General features: G+C 46.2%; 1 pseudogene; it reads left to right on the top strand.

Annotated features, from left to right (window-relative positions):
- The first annotated feature begins 11,877 nt into the window (after nt 1–11,877).
- On the top strand, nt 11,878–13,749 carry LOC149997351 (toll/interleukin-1 receptor domain-containing adapter protein-like; annotated as a pseudogene).
- Nucleotides 13,750–15,685: the final 1,936 nt, after the last annotated feature.

Raw genomic sequence — 15,685 nt, 5'->3', positions numbered from 1 at the left:
TGTGGAGAACAGGTTATGAAGTCAGGGCAGGAGGAAGGCGGCTGCTGTGAAGCACACAGCAGGAACAATGGGGGGCGGGGGGTGCTGCACAGTCATGGCAAGGAGCACACCGATCCAAGAGGCTACAGTGGCCACAAGAAATTGGGTCAGGTAAGGCTCTCTGCACTGAACAGCTGGAGGCATGCCATGCCTTTCAGAGATGAGGACGGTGTTGTGAGGGACAGCGTGGCACTGTTCGGGACACGTTGAGCTAAGAGTGCCTGTAGGACACCTCTAGAGATGTCTGACGGGGTTGAATTACTTTTGAGGCGTCAGGATAGTCTGGGCTGAGATAGAGGTAGAGCTGTGGACACCGCTGCAGGAGGGTAGAAGAGGAGGGGACAAAGGGGGTAAGCTGGAAGGACTCCATCACTTTAAGGGAGGGGCCAAAGAAGAGGCCAGAGGCTGCTGACCAGGTGGCCAGGGGCAGCATAAGAGCCAGGCGAGTGAGAGGTCTGGCCTAGGAGGGGTTGTCAAAGGATTAAATACGCATGCCGGCTAGATGCCACCCAAGTGGGGGGGGGGCAGGGAGAGCCATTCCGGAAGGAAGTGCCTCTCTGTGGGGTCTGAGGTGTGGGCCGCTGTTCAGAAGGGAGAAGTGAATGGCAGTAGAGACAGCTAGTAAAATGCCCCACCCCAAAGTGGCTTTGGGGAGAAGAATGAAGCAAAAGATGGAGGCGGGCCTCGCTGATGATCAGCTGGTTTGGGGGGAGGGCAGGGAGTTTGTTGCCAGTGAAGTCACACTAGAAGGCCCTGGAGGATGGGGAGTAAAGAGCCAGGAAAAGAGGAGCCATTGGAATTTGGAGCCAAAAAAAGGAACTTGCCAGGGGCATAGGGGCAGGGATGGTCAGGTCAGACCTGACACCCCTGTTAACCCTGTTAGGGAGCCTCCTTAGGCGCCCAGTCCATGCACCCTTCAGTACCGACACCCCTGTTTATGGGTCGGAGGAAAAAGGCCTTCCTCTGGCTCCCAGTCCAAAAGCTACTTTCTTCGAGCCAACCAATGAACTTGTTAAGGCATTAGCGAATCCTCTGTCCTCCCACAGGCCTTATTCAGGCGCTAGGAGAGCGCTGTACTCGGGAGCGCACGTGTCCCTAGTGAACTGCGACGGGCAGGGACGAGGCCTTCCCCTCGGCGCAGCCCCGCGCTCAGGGTTCGCCTGGGCGCCTCTGCTCCGTGTGGGGCCGGAAGATGGCTCCCTGGCATCAGGGCTTCTTCAGTCTAATGCGAGGGCTAAGCCGTGGGAGCCCAAGCTCAGAGTCACACTCGCTGCTGCGGGAATCTGGGGAGAGAGGAGGGAAGGGAGGGGTGAGTAGGGCTTACCTGAGTAGGCTACAAAGACGGCTTTCCAGAAGCGGGGCGTGGAGGGCCGATGTGGGCAAAGGGAAGGCGTGTGGGCGGGGGGACCATGCGGCCCAGGCTCAGAGCCGGGAGAGCAGAGGGACCCTGCTCCCGGAGGCTGCGGCTGTCCTTGCGGGGCAAGGGCCGCTCTGCAACTTTCTGCCCAAGCGGCAACTCCGTCGGTGCCCGCGAGCCTACCGGTAGGCAAGGGCCCGTCTCCGCGGCCCCGGAGGCCCGGCTGGCCTGCGGGGCTGACCCCACCCGCACCCCGGAGCTGCGCGGCCGGCGCTGGGGGAGGCGGAGCGCAGCCCGGGCGCTTCGGGGAGGGGGCGGCTCCCCGGCCCGCACCTCCCTTCCGCCTGGGCGCACAGCGCCGCGCCCGAGTCTCACCGCAGCGCCTGCACCGCACCCCGGCCCCCCGCGCAGGTGAGGGCCTGGAGCGGGGGGGGGGGGGGGACGGTGGCCCCGCGTGGCGCTGGCGGGGTCCAGGGAGGGTGGGCAGCCTTGGGGTGGGCGGGACCCGTGCCCCACCCTCGGCCCAGCCTCGGGCGCACCTGCCGGTCCGCTGCCTTCCTCCTGCCGCTGTACCTGCCGCCTCGGCCACCCAGAGCACGGAAGCGCGATGAAAAGGGCCTCCGAGGCAGCTGTCACCATCCTGTGGCGAAGAAGCTGGTTCAGGGAGCAGTTCACGAGCCGGAGAGGAGGACCTGGCCCCGTGGGGTTTCCCCCACAGCCGCCCCTGCTGTGCTCACGGTCCCTCCCTCTGCGCTTCCGATGGTGACCGAGTTTCAGCAAGAACATGGCTTTACTCGGTAATGACCTGCAGGCATTCCTTCCGCAGTCATTTCACCAACACCTACGTGGGCTGGGCGACGCGAACAGCGCAGGAGCGCCACCACGGAACGGGACAGAGTCACTGCTCCTCCTGGAGACAGACGCGTGGATGAGAAGTCGCCACCCAGCCTGGTCAGTGCAGCCTGGAGAGGGGAAGCTCTGCAGCTCACCCAGGGGCACAGGCGGTCAGTGACTGTCACAAGAAGTCACATCTGTCGGTTTTTAAACCTTTCTTTTTAATTGCACAAATCGTAAGTGTACATCGTACCCAGTTTCCACAGTGAACCTTTCTTACCTGCGCTACCTGCACTCAGAATTTATAAAACATTGCTAGGCTGCAGAGGCCCTTTTCCGCCGTTTCCAATCACTGCATCCACCTAAGCTGAGCGGAACTACCCTCCTGGCTTCCAGCCTCATAAGATAGTTGTGCTTGGCTTTGAACTGTTGATCCATGCGTATGTTATGTACTTTTTGCACGTGGCGTTTTATTCTCGACGTGTGAGAGTCGCCCCTGTCGCATTGGGCAGTAATTCACTGGTTCGCCCCGATATGTGATGTTGCACTGTAGAGACAGACCACAGTTTATTTCCACTGGACGCTTGGATTGGTGGACATGGGTTGTTTCCGGCTTGGGGTGATTTTCAATAGTGCCGCGAAGGCCTCCTTATGTTTGTCCTTCAGTGGACACATGTCAGCACTTCTGCTGGGTTTGTTCCAGAGTGAACTTGCTGGGTGTGTCCATGGTCAGCTTTCAAAACTGTTTGTGCCAATTCACATGGCTCCCTGCAGTGTCGGTTCCTGTTCTCCTCATCCTTACGGGCACTTGGCATTGTCTCTGTCACAGCAGCCATTTCGCTCGGTGTTGCATGGAGGTTTTAATTTGCATCTTACTGATGACTGATGACTTGTGCTTATTTTCCTATGTCTGTTAGCCATTTGGATGTCCTTTTTGTAAAGTGTCGGTTCAGTCCTTCCACCCACTTTGTAATAGATTTTCTCCCTTTTTCGTGCTAGTTTGTAAGAGTTCTTAAATTCTCTGTATGTGGAATATTTATGGATATGTAACTTCAAAATATATCTTTTTTCTCTCAGAAGATTGCCTTTTCACTCTCATAATGTCTTTTGATGAACAGACGTTTTTCATTTCTGTATTTTTCAATTGTTTTTTACCTTGTTTGCATTATTTAAGTCCAGTTTGAAAAAATCTTTACTAGTCTTTTGATGAACAGGAGTTTTTCATTTTAATGTTGTCCAATTTATTGGGTTCCCCCCCCCCACATGGTTGTATTATTTAAGTCCAGTGAGAAAAAAAATCTTTGAGGGAGCACAAAAATAGGTGAAAGGGGTCAAAAGGTACGAGCTTTTGGCTTTAAAATAACTAAATCATGAGGATATAATGTACAACGTGGTGACTGTAGTTGATAATACTATATTGTATATTTGAAAGTTGCTAAGAGAGTAGATCTTAAAAGTTCTCAGAGCAAGAAAACGACATTGTAACTATGTACAGCGCAGTAAATAGACTTGTCGTGATGATCATTTCACAGTGTATATATACGTACAGGGTGGGGCGAAAGTAGCTTTACAGTTGTGAGCATGTGAAACAGTTTATTCTTGTATTTTTTATTAATTATTGCATTATTTTCCATATGAACAACTGTAAACCTACCCTGTATATTGAGTCATGTTGTACAGCTGAAATTAATGTAATGTGTCAATTATATCTCATTTTTTTAAGAATCAGGAAGATATTTTAAAAAGCAAAGAATCAGGAAGATAATCAAAGTCAGGAAGATAATCTCCTGTACTTTCCTCTAAAAGCTTTATTGTTATTCTCATGTATCTCTTCTATCCATTTGAAGTTAATTATTTGGATGGTATGAGATATGGACCCAGATTTTTTTTTTTTTTTTTTCAGATTTAATGTGTTTTATTGATTAAATTATTACATTTGTGCCAATTTCCCTTCCCTCTGCTCCCCTCCACCCGGTGGCCCCCCTCCCTCCAGTTGTCCCCCCCTTTTAGATTATGTCCATTAGTTGTGCATACAGTTCCTCCCAACCTCTCTCCGTCTATTCCATTCCCTCCTACCTTGATCCCCAATTCCTATATCATCTCCCTCCCTTTCCCCATTCCCCCTCCCTCTTGACCTCCCCCCAATATGCTTCCCGTACCCACAGTTCCTCTTCCCCTCTCGTTGCCTATTTAGTTTGCCTTTGTTTCATCTCCCTAGCTTCTGTTTTTTTTTAAACCAGTCCCTTTAACATCTCATATAACAGTGGTTTGGATCTAATGAACTCTTTCAGTTTTATTTTGTCCTGGAAACACTTTCTCTGTCCTTCTATTCTGAATGACAATTTCGCTGGATAGAGTATTCGTGGTTGTAGGTTTTGGATTTTCATTACTTTGAATATTTCTTGCCAGTTTCTTCTTGCCTGTAGGGTTTCCCTTGAGAAGTCAGCTGATAGTCTAATTGGGACCCCTTTGTACATAATTCTTTTCTTCTCTCTTGCTGCTTTTAAGATTCTCTCTTTATCTTTAATTTTTGACATTTTGATTATAATGTGTCTTGGAGTGGTTCTCCCTGGGTCCAGTTTCTTGGGAACTCTCCTTGCTTCCTGGACCTGCAGGTCTATTCCCTTTCCCAAGTCTGGGAAGTTCTCCTTTATTATATTTTCACTCAATTTTTCAAGTTCTAGTTCATCTTCCTCATTCTCTGGCAAACCAATGATTCTTATGTTGGGCCTTTTATAGCTGTCCCAGAGGTTTCTGATCCTTTCGTTGTTGCTTCCCATTACCTCTCGCTGCATTGGTTGACTGCTTTTTCCTTCTCCATATTCCAGTTTGTTGAAATGAACTCTGGATTTTATTTCCTTTCCTTCTGTCTCGTATATTGTTTTGTTCCTTTCGCTATGAAAGTTTTTCGCTTCTTTCATATCTTTTTCCTGCTCTTTTGTGAATTCTGTAAGCCACCTGATAACAATGGCCCAGAACTGAGCCTCTGACAGGTTTCTTATCTGTTCATCTGTCAGGTTCTCTATCTGCTGCCTGGTGAGTTGTGTTACCGGTATTTCTAAAGTTGCCTGCCTCATTTTGACAGATGCTTTTTGTTTTCTTGGGCTGGCTGTCGGGGGCAGTGCCTGTGTACGCGTCACAAATTAGCGACCGCGCCTGCTTGTCCGCGACCTATTTCGCAGCCCTGTGGTGCTTTCTTTGGGGGCGGGGGGTCCAAGATGGATTCACACAGTTATTCAGCTAGGAGACCAGGATCCGTCCTCCCGCCCCCCTGGGCCTCACTGTTCAAGGCGATGCAGTGGCCGCTCTCCCCAGCGCCGGAGTCGCGCACCGGCAAGGGCTTGGCCGCAGCTGGGACTCCTCGCCGGGGTCGCGCACCGCCAGGGGCCCGCCGGGACTCCTCGCCGCCGCGGCTCCGGGTGCCACCGCAAACAGCACTGCCCACTTTAACTCTTACCTGCCCAAATGGCACCGCTGGTTTATAACTTCATATGTTGGACTTCCGTGTAGTTTTATTTTCTGGAATTTCTAGTTATCCTTTGTTTTGAAGTAGTTGTATTCCTCTATAGATGTAGAGGGAGACCTAGCGTGTCCGTCTAAGCCTCCATCTTGGCCGGAAGTCCTGGACCCAGATTTTTTTTCCGCACAAGGCTGTCTATCTGAACTGATCCAGCACCATCTATTGAAAAGGCCGTCTTTCCCCACTGCCAGCTTTGTCATGAGCTAGACTGCACAGATGTGGGTCTGCTTCTGGACACCCTGTTCTTCCAGTCATCTGTCTGTCCTTCTGCAATATCACACTGCCTTAATTACTGGTTCTTTATAATGTCTTTATTATTCTGGTAGTGGAAGTCCTCAGCATTGTTCATCCTTAAGATCTTAAGTATTTTTAAGCCATTTTAAAAAATCTAAAAAAGGTAGTCATTTTGTAAATCAAGGGGACTGATGTATAAGGATATGTAATTGGCTTAATTTGTTAAGTGTATCCATCCATAAGTTCACTGCTGACACAATCTGTACTACACTCAGTGCTTGTGCATTTACATGAGACCTGCAGCAAAGTAACTACACAATAAATTCATATCGTTTTAGCTTAAAATGACCTTTAATATATATATGATATGGTTTCCAAATGAAGGGAATTTGTAAAAATAAGAAGACCAATTTGCTACTTTTTTGCAAAATATAGCACATTAATTATATTTTCCATTCATGTTTGGTCAATAAGAGATGTTCTTATGTGACTGAAATATACCCAAGGTTTTAGATTTGAATAAGTTTACAGGAGGATGAACGTAAGGGCGCATATGTTTTTCAAATTAGTGTTTTGGGTTTCTTTGAATATAACCCAGAAGTGCATTTGCTGGGTCATAAGGCAGTTATGGATCTTCCTACTGTTTTCCACAGTGGCTGCCCCAATCTGCATTCCCAACAGTACACGAGGGCTCCCCTTTCTCTACATCCTCGCAAGCACTTGTTGTTTTTTCATTTATTGATGATGGCCATTCTGATGGTTATGAGGTGATAATTCATCGTGGCTCTAATTGCATTTCTCTGATGAGGAGTGACATTGAGCATCTTTCCATGTGTGTATTGGCCATTTGTGTGTCCTCTTTGGAGAAGTGTCTATTCAGGTCTTCTGCCTACTTTTTTTTTTTTTAAACATTCATTAGATTTATTTATTTATGTATTTGTTTGTCTATTTATTTATTGATTTGTAGAGAGAAGGGAAAGGAGAAAGAGAGGGAGAGAAACATCACTGTGTGGTTGCCTCTCACTTGTGCCCCCAACTAGGGACCGATGTGCAACCTAGTCATGTGCCCTGACTGGGAATCGAACCAGCGACACGTGGCTCACAGGCTGACACTCAATCCACTGAGCCACAGCAGCCAGGGCTTTCCTGCCTACTTTTTAATTGGATTTTTTGTTGTTGTTTTTATGTTTTTTTTTGTTTGTTTGTTTGTTTGTTTTTTGGCTTGAGTTGTCTGAGTTCTTCATAAATTTTGAATATTAACTCCTTATCAGATATATCATTAATGAATATCTTCTCCCATTCAGTGGGCTGTCTTTTGTTTTGTTGACAGTTTCCTTTGCTGTAGTTTGATGTAGTCCTATTTGTTTATTTTTTCTATTGTTTCCCTTGCCTGAGGATATATGTCAGAAAAAATATTGCAAATAAAAATATGTGAGACTTTACTGCCCATGTTTTCTTCTGGGAGTTTTATATTTTCTTTTTTTTTAAATTTTATTTTAAATTACTTTATTTTAGAGAGGGAAAGGGAGAGAGAAAAAGAGGGAGAGAAACATTAATGTGCGAGAGATACATCAATTCATTGTATCTCTCATGCCCCTAACTGGGGACCTGGACCACAACCCAGGCATGTGCCCTGACTGGGAATCGAACTGGTGACCTTTCAGTTCGCAGGCTGGTGCTCAATCCACTGAGCCACACCAGCCAGGGCTCTTCTGGGAGTTTTATATTTTCAAGTCTTACATTTAAGTCTTTAATCCATTTTGACTTTATTCTTATGTATAATGTAAGAATGTGGTCTAGTTTCCTTTTTCTTTCTTTTTTGTTTTTTGCATGTATCTGTCCAGTTTTCCTGGCACCATTTATTGAATAGACTGTCTTTATCCCTTTGTATATTCTTGCTTCTCTTGTCATATATTAATTGATAATATAGGTGTGGGATTATTTCTGGGCTCTATTTTGTTCTATTTATTTATGTGTCTGTTTTTATGCCAGTACCATGCTGTTTTGATTACTGTAGCCTTGAAGTATAGTTTGATATCAGGTAGTGTAACACCTCCAACTTTGTTCTTTTTTCTCAAAATTGCTCTGGCAATTTGGGGTCTTTTGTGGTTCCATAGAAATTTTTGGATTTTTTTTCTAGTTCTGTGAAAAATGCCATGGGTATTCCTGTTGAAATTGCGTTGAATCTATTGATTGCTTTGGATAGTATGGATATTTTATTTCTTCCTACCCATGAGCGTAGTATATACCTCCTTTTATTTGTATCTTCTTTAATTTTTTCTTCACTGTCTTATCATGTTTTGGGTACAGATCTTTTACTGCCTTGGTTAGACCTATCCCTAAATATTTTATTTCATTTTTTTGATGCAATTGTAAATAGGATTTTTTCTTTGTTTCTCCTGCTGATATTTCATTATTGGTGTATAAAATACAACTGATTTCTGGATATTTTGTATCCTATTACTCTACTGAATTCATTTATCAGTTCTAGTAGTTTTTTTCATGGACTCTTTAGGGTTCTCTTTGTATATTATCATGTCATCTGCAAATAGGACAGTTTTACTTCTTTTCCAATTTGGATGTGTTTTATTTCTTTTTAATTAAATTATCTTATTTTTATATTTATTAACTGAGAGAGAGAGAGAGAGAGAGAGAGAGAGAGAGAGAGAGAGAGCGCTCAACTGATTTGCTATCTCACGTATACATGCATTCATTGGTTGACCTTTTATGTGTCCTGACTGGGGGTCAAACCTGCAACCTTGGCATATCAGTATGATGTTCTAATCAACTGAGCTACTTTGCTAGGGCCCTTTAGATGTGTTTTCTTTCTTTCTTTTTTTTTTTTTTTTTGTCTGATTGTTGTGGCCAGGGCTTCTGGTACTGTGTTGAATAAGTGGACATCCCTGTCTAGTTCCTGATTTTAAGGGAAACACTTTTAATTTTTCCCCATTGAGTATGATGTTAGCTGTGGGTTGGTCATATATGGCTGGACTTTATTATATTCAGATATGTTCCCTCTATTCCCACTTTGCTCAGAGTTTTTATCATAAATGACTGCTGGATTTTGTCAAATGCCTTTTTTGCATCTTTTTATCCTTCATTTTGTTTCTGTGGTTAATTATTTGCAGATATTGAACAATCTCTGAATCCCAGGAATAAATCCATTTGATCATGGTGTGGGATCTTTTTAATGTATTCCTGGATTCGATTTGCTAATATTTTGTTGAGAATTTTTGCATCTATGTTTATCACGGGTATTGGCCTATAGTTTTCCTTCTTTGTAGTGTCTTAATCTGGTTTTAGAATCAGAATAATGCTGGCCCTGTAAAATGAGACTGGGAATCCTCTCTTCTCTTGCATTTTTTGGAATAGTTTGAGAGAGATAAGTGTTATTCCTCCCTGAGTGTTTGGTAAAACTCATGTCTAAAGCCATCCAGTTCAGGATTTTGTTTGTTAATTTGTTTGAATACTGCTTCTTTTTTGGTAGAAATTGGTCAGTTCAGATTTTCTGTTTTTTCTTGATTCAGTCTTCAAAGATTGTGTGTTTCTAAGAATTTATCCATTTCTTCCAGATTTTCCAATTGTTGGCATATAATATAATCCTTTGTATTTCTGTGGTGTCAGTTGTTACTTCGCTTTCATTTCTGATTTTATTTATTTGGGTGCTTCTCTCTCTTTTTCCCTCCCTCTCTCTCTCAAGTACGGTTAAAGGTTTCTCAATCTTGTTTATCTTTAAAAGACCAGCTCTTGGTTTCACTGATCTTGTGTGTGTGTGTGTGTGTGTGTGTGTGTGTGTGTTAATCTATAGTATTTTTAAATTTAGACTCTATTTCATTTATTTCCACTCTGGTTTTATTATTTCCCTCCTTTTACCCACTTTGAACTGTGTTTGCTTGGTTTTTTAGTTCCTTTGGGTGTAAGGTTTGATTATTCATTTCAGATTTTTCTCGTTTCTTGAAGTAGGCTTGCATTGCTATGAATTTTCCTCTTAGGACTGCTTTTGCTGTGTCTCATAGATTTTAGATTGTTATGATTTTCATTCATCTCAAGGTATCTTTTGAGTTCTTCCTTTCTCTCATTTTAACCCATTCATTGTTTAGTAACATGTTATTTAGTCTCAGTGTATTTATGTTTTTCCGTTTTTTTTTTTCCTGTAATTGATTTGCAGTTTCATACTATTGTGGTTGGAAAAGATACTTCATATGATTTCAGTCTTTTTACCTTTATTGAGACTTGTTTTGTATATTAACGCGGTCTGTCCTGGAAAATGTCCTATGTGCACTTGCAAAGAATGTATATTCTGCTTCTTTGGGGGAAATGTGGGAAATGGGTATGTATAGCACAAGGGGCTGTGGTCGCTGTGTAGAGCCAGAACCAGAATATGGACCTATAAGACTTAAATGGCTGGCAAATGCACCCCACGTACCATACTGCAGGTCCCACACTCCAGGGGGACTTTAGAAGTACAATAGGAATGCAATGTACTCTTTAAAGCTGATAAAGCCTGCTTGCTCTGTGTAGCCCCACATTCTTATCAGTAGGATGTGAAAACAAAATGTTTAAGTGAAAAGAGGCTTCTGGAGTTCTATGATATGCCTTGGCGCCTCACTGTCTTGCTGCCTGTCTCCCTGTGCTGATTCATACCTTCCCTTTGTTGTTTCTCCCAACCATTTGGGGGAAGTCTGCATGCTTACCGCGTGCATTTTTGCATGTAGCAAATTCAATAAAACCCTGACTGAGATAAGCGTGACTGGTGATCTCCTGTGAGAGACACTCACCCTCCTCTCTCCTCAGACAATTCGTTTCTGAGTCAGTTCTTTCATCTGCACTGAGGGAGCTGCGTGCGGAATGGGGGACCTCCCAGGGAAATGTTCAGAAATACCAATTAAATTAATCTGTAGTGTGTCATTTCAGGCCTCTGTTTCCTTGTTGATTTTCTGAGCATTATATGCCATGTACCATTAGTACTTTACATAAATGATCTCATGTAATCTTCACAGTAATGCTGAGAAGCAGGTTCTGGTATGATTTATATTTCACAGGTGGAGTAGCTAAAACTTAGCAGCATTAAGTAGCTTGCTAAAGGCCATAGCTAATAGAAGGTGAGAGCCCAGGCCTTGGCCTGCACGGGCTGCAGTCTTTGCCACTATGTGGCACTGCTTCCTTGAGCTGATACCTGAGGGAGGAAGCGATAGAAGGAAGGAGGGAGGGAAGGAGGGAGGGAGGGAGGGAGGGAGGTAAGAAGGGAGGGAAGGAGGGAGGGAGGGAGGGAGGGAGGTAAGAAGGGAGGGAAGGAGGGAGGGAGTTATTCAGGGGAAGGCCAATTCAGAGGGAAAGTTTCCCGAGGTTTCTTGCATGTGTTTACTCTCTTTTGCTCAGCATCTCTACCTGGATACAAAATAATTTGTCCAAGCAACAACTGTCCTCCCATTTCAGCATTTACACAGGAAGCCCCTGTCAAGACCTGCCTGCTAGCTGCCCTTCCCCAGACCCCGAATGCACTCCAGGCCAGGTGGAGCAGAGAGCGGCCCCTCCTTGTCATGCTGAACTCATCCTCTGTAAGTCTGACCACAGCACACAGGCTTGGGTGCTTCTAGAAACCAGCCGCAGTCACAGTGGGGCCTCTCCCAGGAGCGCTGGGGGCCCATTCGGAGGCTGAGCTGCTGTCAGGCGTTAGGGGAGAAAGAACATGGGAGCCCGCCCCTGGGATTGAGAATAGGGTGAGTGCAGCTTTTGTAACCTCTCTCTCTCTCTCTCTCTCTGTGTCTTGTAGGATGGCCGTTCCATGAGGTCAAGACTGGGTCCCCTCCCTTCTCCCATGTCACCAATGCCTGGTCTCTGGGGGTCGGTTTTAAGCCTGACACTAGGGCATCACCCACCTCATTCCCAGCTTCTGGCTCCAAGTCTAAGAAGCCTTTGGGCAAGATGGCTGGTGCGTGGAAGCAGACTCCTGTCGCTGTTCTCGTTCCCCACTTCCTACTCCTCTTTATCCTTCCCCTTTCCTTCTCCTCACCCCCCACCCCCGTGCTCCTCTCCTTGTCTCTCCTCCCCCTCTCCCGCCTCCCCCTCCTTCTTCATAGTGTTGTTATAACGAGGAGTCTTTTTAGCTTTTTAAAATTGAAATGTCATTGACATGCAACATTATATTAGTTTCAGATGTACAACATGCATATATATATATTGCAAAATGATCAGCACAAATTTAGTTAACATCTGTTACCATACAGAATTTTTTTCTTGTGTACAGAACTTTAAAAATCTATTAGCAACTTTCAAATATTCAGTATGGTATTATTAACAGTCATTGGCTGTACTTGACGTCCCAGGACTTATAAAGCAGTCGGGGTTCTTATGTCTTCTGGAAAACTTTAAGGGGGCGGGGACTTTGGGCGAGGCCCGAGGGTGTGCGCATAGCCGGGCAGTGGGTCTGAGAGTCGGCGGGCGACCAGTGCAGGGAGGTGGGCTGGGTTCCTGGTGCCGGCTGCTCTCTGCCGCAGGGAGGCGGCGGCCCGGAGAGAATCAGGCCTGAGCGGAGTGTCCCCGCAGGCCGGCTCAGGCAGGCCCTGTCGAAGAAGCCCAAGGAGATGCCTGTGTCCCAGGAAAGCGCCCCCAGCGACGCTCCGCCTCGGTGCCCGCAGGACGACCGCCCACCCCCGGGCCTCAGCTCGGCCCCCTCGGCCGCATCTCCCACCCTGCGCCCTGCACACGAGGGCGCCGCCAGCAGCAGCAGCAGCAGCAGCAGCAGCAGCAGCAGTAGCAGTGGTGGCCGCTGGACAAAGGACTACGACGTGCGCGTGTGCCACAGCGACGAGGACCTGGCGGCCGCGCAGCAGTTGGTGGCCTTCCTGGAGGACAGCTCCGCCAGCCTCCGCTGCTTCCTGCAGCTGCGGGGCACGGCCCCGGCAGCGCCATCGTGTCTGAGCTGTGCCGCGCGCTGGACAGCAGCCACTGCCGAGTGCTGCTCATCGCTCCTGGCTTCCTGCGTGACCTGTGGTGCAGGTACCAGCTGCTGCAGGCCCTGAGCCAGGCCCCGGGCGCCGAGGACCGCACCATCCCCCTGCTCGCACCCTGGCCAGGGACGCCTACCCGCCGGAGCGCGCTTCACGTACTTTGTGGCTGGCCGGGGCCCGGACCGAGGCTTCCACCAAGTCAAGGAGGCCATCCTGCTCTGTAAGTTCTCGAGGAGGGGTCTAGGAGGGGGGCCAGCGCCTGATCTGCCTGGGCTTTCAGGAGACAGACCCTGGAGCCCAGTAGTTCAAAATGCAGGCTCTGAAGCATTGTGTGCTTCTTGGGCAGTGACTTAATGCTTCTGTGCCTGGGTTTCTTCATTGGGAAAATGAGACTGGTACCATATACCTCAATAAGTATATTTGCTAAGTAAGTGTTCAGAGCAGGGCCTGGCACAGAATGTACTCGTAACGGGCACACGTCAAGTCCTCAATAAGCTTAGTCATTATCATCATTATTAGTGTTCATAGCATGGGTGTCCCTTACGGAGGTCAGGTTGGGGATGGCCACCAAGAGCTGGGAAAATACCAGGAGGAACCCTGGTGTAGAAAGGCAAAATGGTACAAATAACAAGGAAGAGTTGCCTCCAGTAAGTGTACCTAGGGGAGGACATTATATGGCAGTGGCTTTGGAAGTAAATACATAAAAAGTTAGAGGAGGTGGAGACCTGTTGGGGGAAACAGATGCTGGATATGGGAAGGGTGACAAGCCCTGTGATTCTGTTTGGTCTCTTTCAGATCTGAAGACCCTCAGATGACACTTCTGATATCACCATGGGACCTGGAAATCTGGGACAAAGCTGGAACTCAAGTTAGAGAGCCCAGGGCCTTGGATCCAGCAGGTGTGACAAGGCCTAAGGAGCCAGAGTTGATCACACTTTGTATGTGATTGGGGGATCAGATTGCCCAGCAGGCTTCCATTATTGCTGGGGACTCCCCTAGGAAAGCCCTTGGGAATCTGAGGACTCCCCCAGAAGGCCATGAGGAAGCTGGGGACTCCCGAGGAAGGCCATGGGGAAGCTAGAAACTGGAGGCGGTAGGAAGAGGTGGCGATACCAAGATGACCACCAATGTGTTGCCTTCTCCTTGTTGGACATGAGTCTGGGACATTCCTAAGTCTTCTTCCCCCGAGGTCGGGCACCGGTATAGAGATGCATTCCTCTTGAGCAGGTGACTGACCTGACGAATCAGCCAGAAGCCTAGAGCGCATGTCTCGGCATGGATGGCTTTTCCCGTTGCCTGGGAAAGCCCTGGCACAGATGTCAGGAGGAAGGCAAAGGTGTCAAGTCTTTCACACTCACACTGCTGCCATTCTCTTGCCCTCCTTCACTTCAGAAAGCTACATGAAAAATACACTCAACGTGGTTCTGTATTTATTTTTACTGCATGCATGTCATTAAAGACTCAAACCTAGAAACCATCTGAATAGACAGGAGAGGACTGTAAGGAGGTGGGGTGAAGAGAAGGAAAGCTCAGACCTTTTACCTTGAATCAGAAGCCCACCCACTAGAGCTTTGACATATGGGGGCCTCATCAGGGGTCTGGCTAGAACTCATGCTTTTCTCTAGCTGCTTCACCTCTGCACCGAGAGAAGCCTGCATTTTTCTTCTGGCAGATGATTGTGTAGTTCGTAGGACAGGCACGGTTTTGTTCACCTGTTCTCAGTAAAAGTTGGTTGTTGAGTTTTTTGTTCCACCAATGCATACTTTTCTCACTTCCCCCTCCTTACACTGAAAAATATTTATACATATATCTTTTTGTAGTTGAGATACAATTGGCATATGACATGATACTGGTTTCAGTTGTATGACTTGATATTTGTATATATTGTGAAAATTTTTGACTATGAATTATTTTGTTACATACAAAAGGACTAAAGCATGCTATAATGTACACTCGTGTACCTTCCACCCAGCTTAAGAAGCAAAACGTTACAATCCCGAGTGTGCTCCCTTTGTGCCCTTAATTATTTTCCTCCCTTCTCCACCAGAAGTAACCGCTATTCTGAATTTTGAATTTATCATTCTCAGCCTTTGTCTACAAATTGATTACATATGTATGCATCTCTGACAACCTACTTACTTTTACATGGTTTTATACTTTAGATAAATAGCATTATGATGTTGTATTCTGCAAATTCCTTTTATCATGTTTGTAAGATTTCTCCATGTTGAGTCACGTAACTGCAGTAAATTCACTTTCAATCCACTATGTAAACATACCACTAAAGAGTCACACATTCTGTTACAAATGAGCATTTGCTTGTTCCTAGTTTCTTTTCTTTTGCTATTAAAAATAATGAGCTTATGAACATTTTTGTATGTTTCCACGAGCAAGATTTTTCTAGGATTTAGCCTAGATGGGGAACAGCTGGGTAGTAAAGAATACACATTTAGTTTTAGTAAAAGATACCAATTTTTCTTGGAAGTTAGTTTTGGCAATTTATATTCCTATCATTTGTATATGAGTTCCCACTATTTGATGTTCTTGCTAACACTTAGAATTAGCAGGTTTAAAAATATCTGCTGTCCTGGCTGGTGTGGCTCAGTGGATTGAGTGCTGGCCTGAGAACGGAAGGGTTGCCGATTTGATTCCTGGTCAGGGCACATGCCTGGGATGCAGGCCAGGTCCACATTTGGGGGTGTGCAAGAGGCAACCACACATTGATGTTTCTCTTCTTTTTTCTCCCTCCCT

Source organism: Furipterus horrens, unplaced genomic scaffold (assembly GCF_987537825.1).
Source record: "Furipterus horrens unplaced genomic scaffold, mFurHor1.1.pri manual_scaffold_11, whole genome shotgun sequence".
Taxonomy (NCBI): Eukaryota; Metazoa; Chordata; class Mammalia; order Chiroptera; family Furipteridae; genus Furipterus; species Furipterus horrens.
The sequence above is the reverse complement of the archived record's forward strand: the minus strand, read 5'-3'. Positions and strand labels throughout refer to the sequence as shown.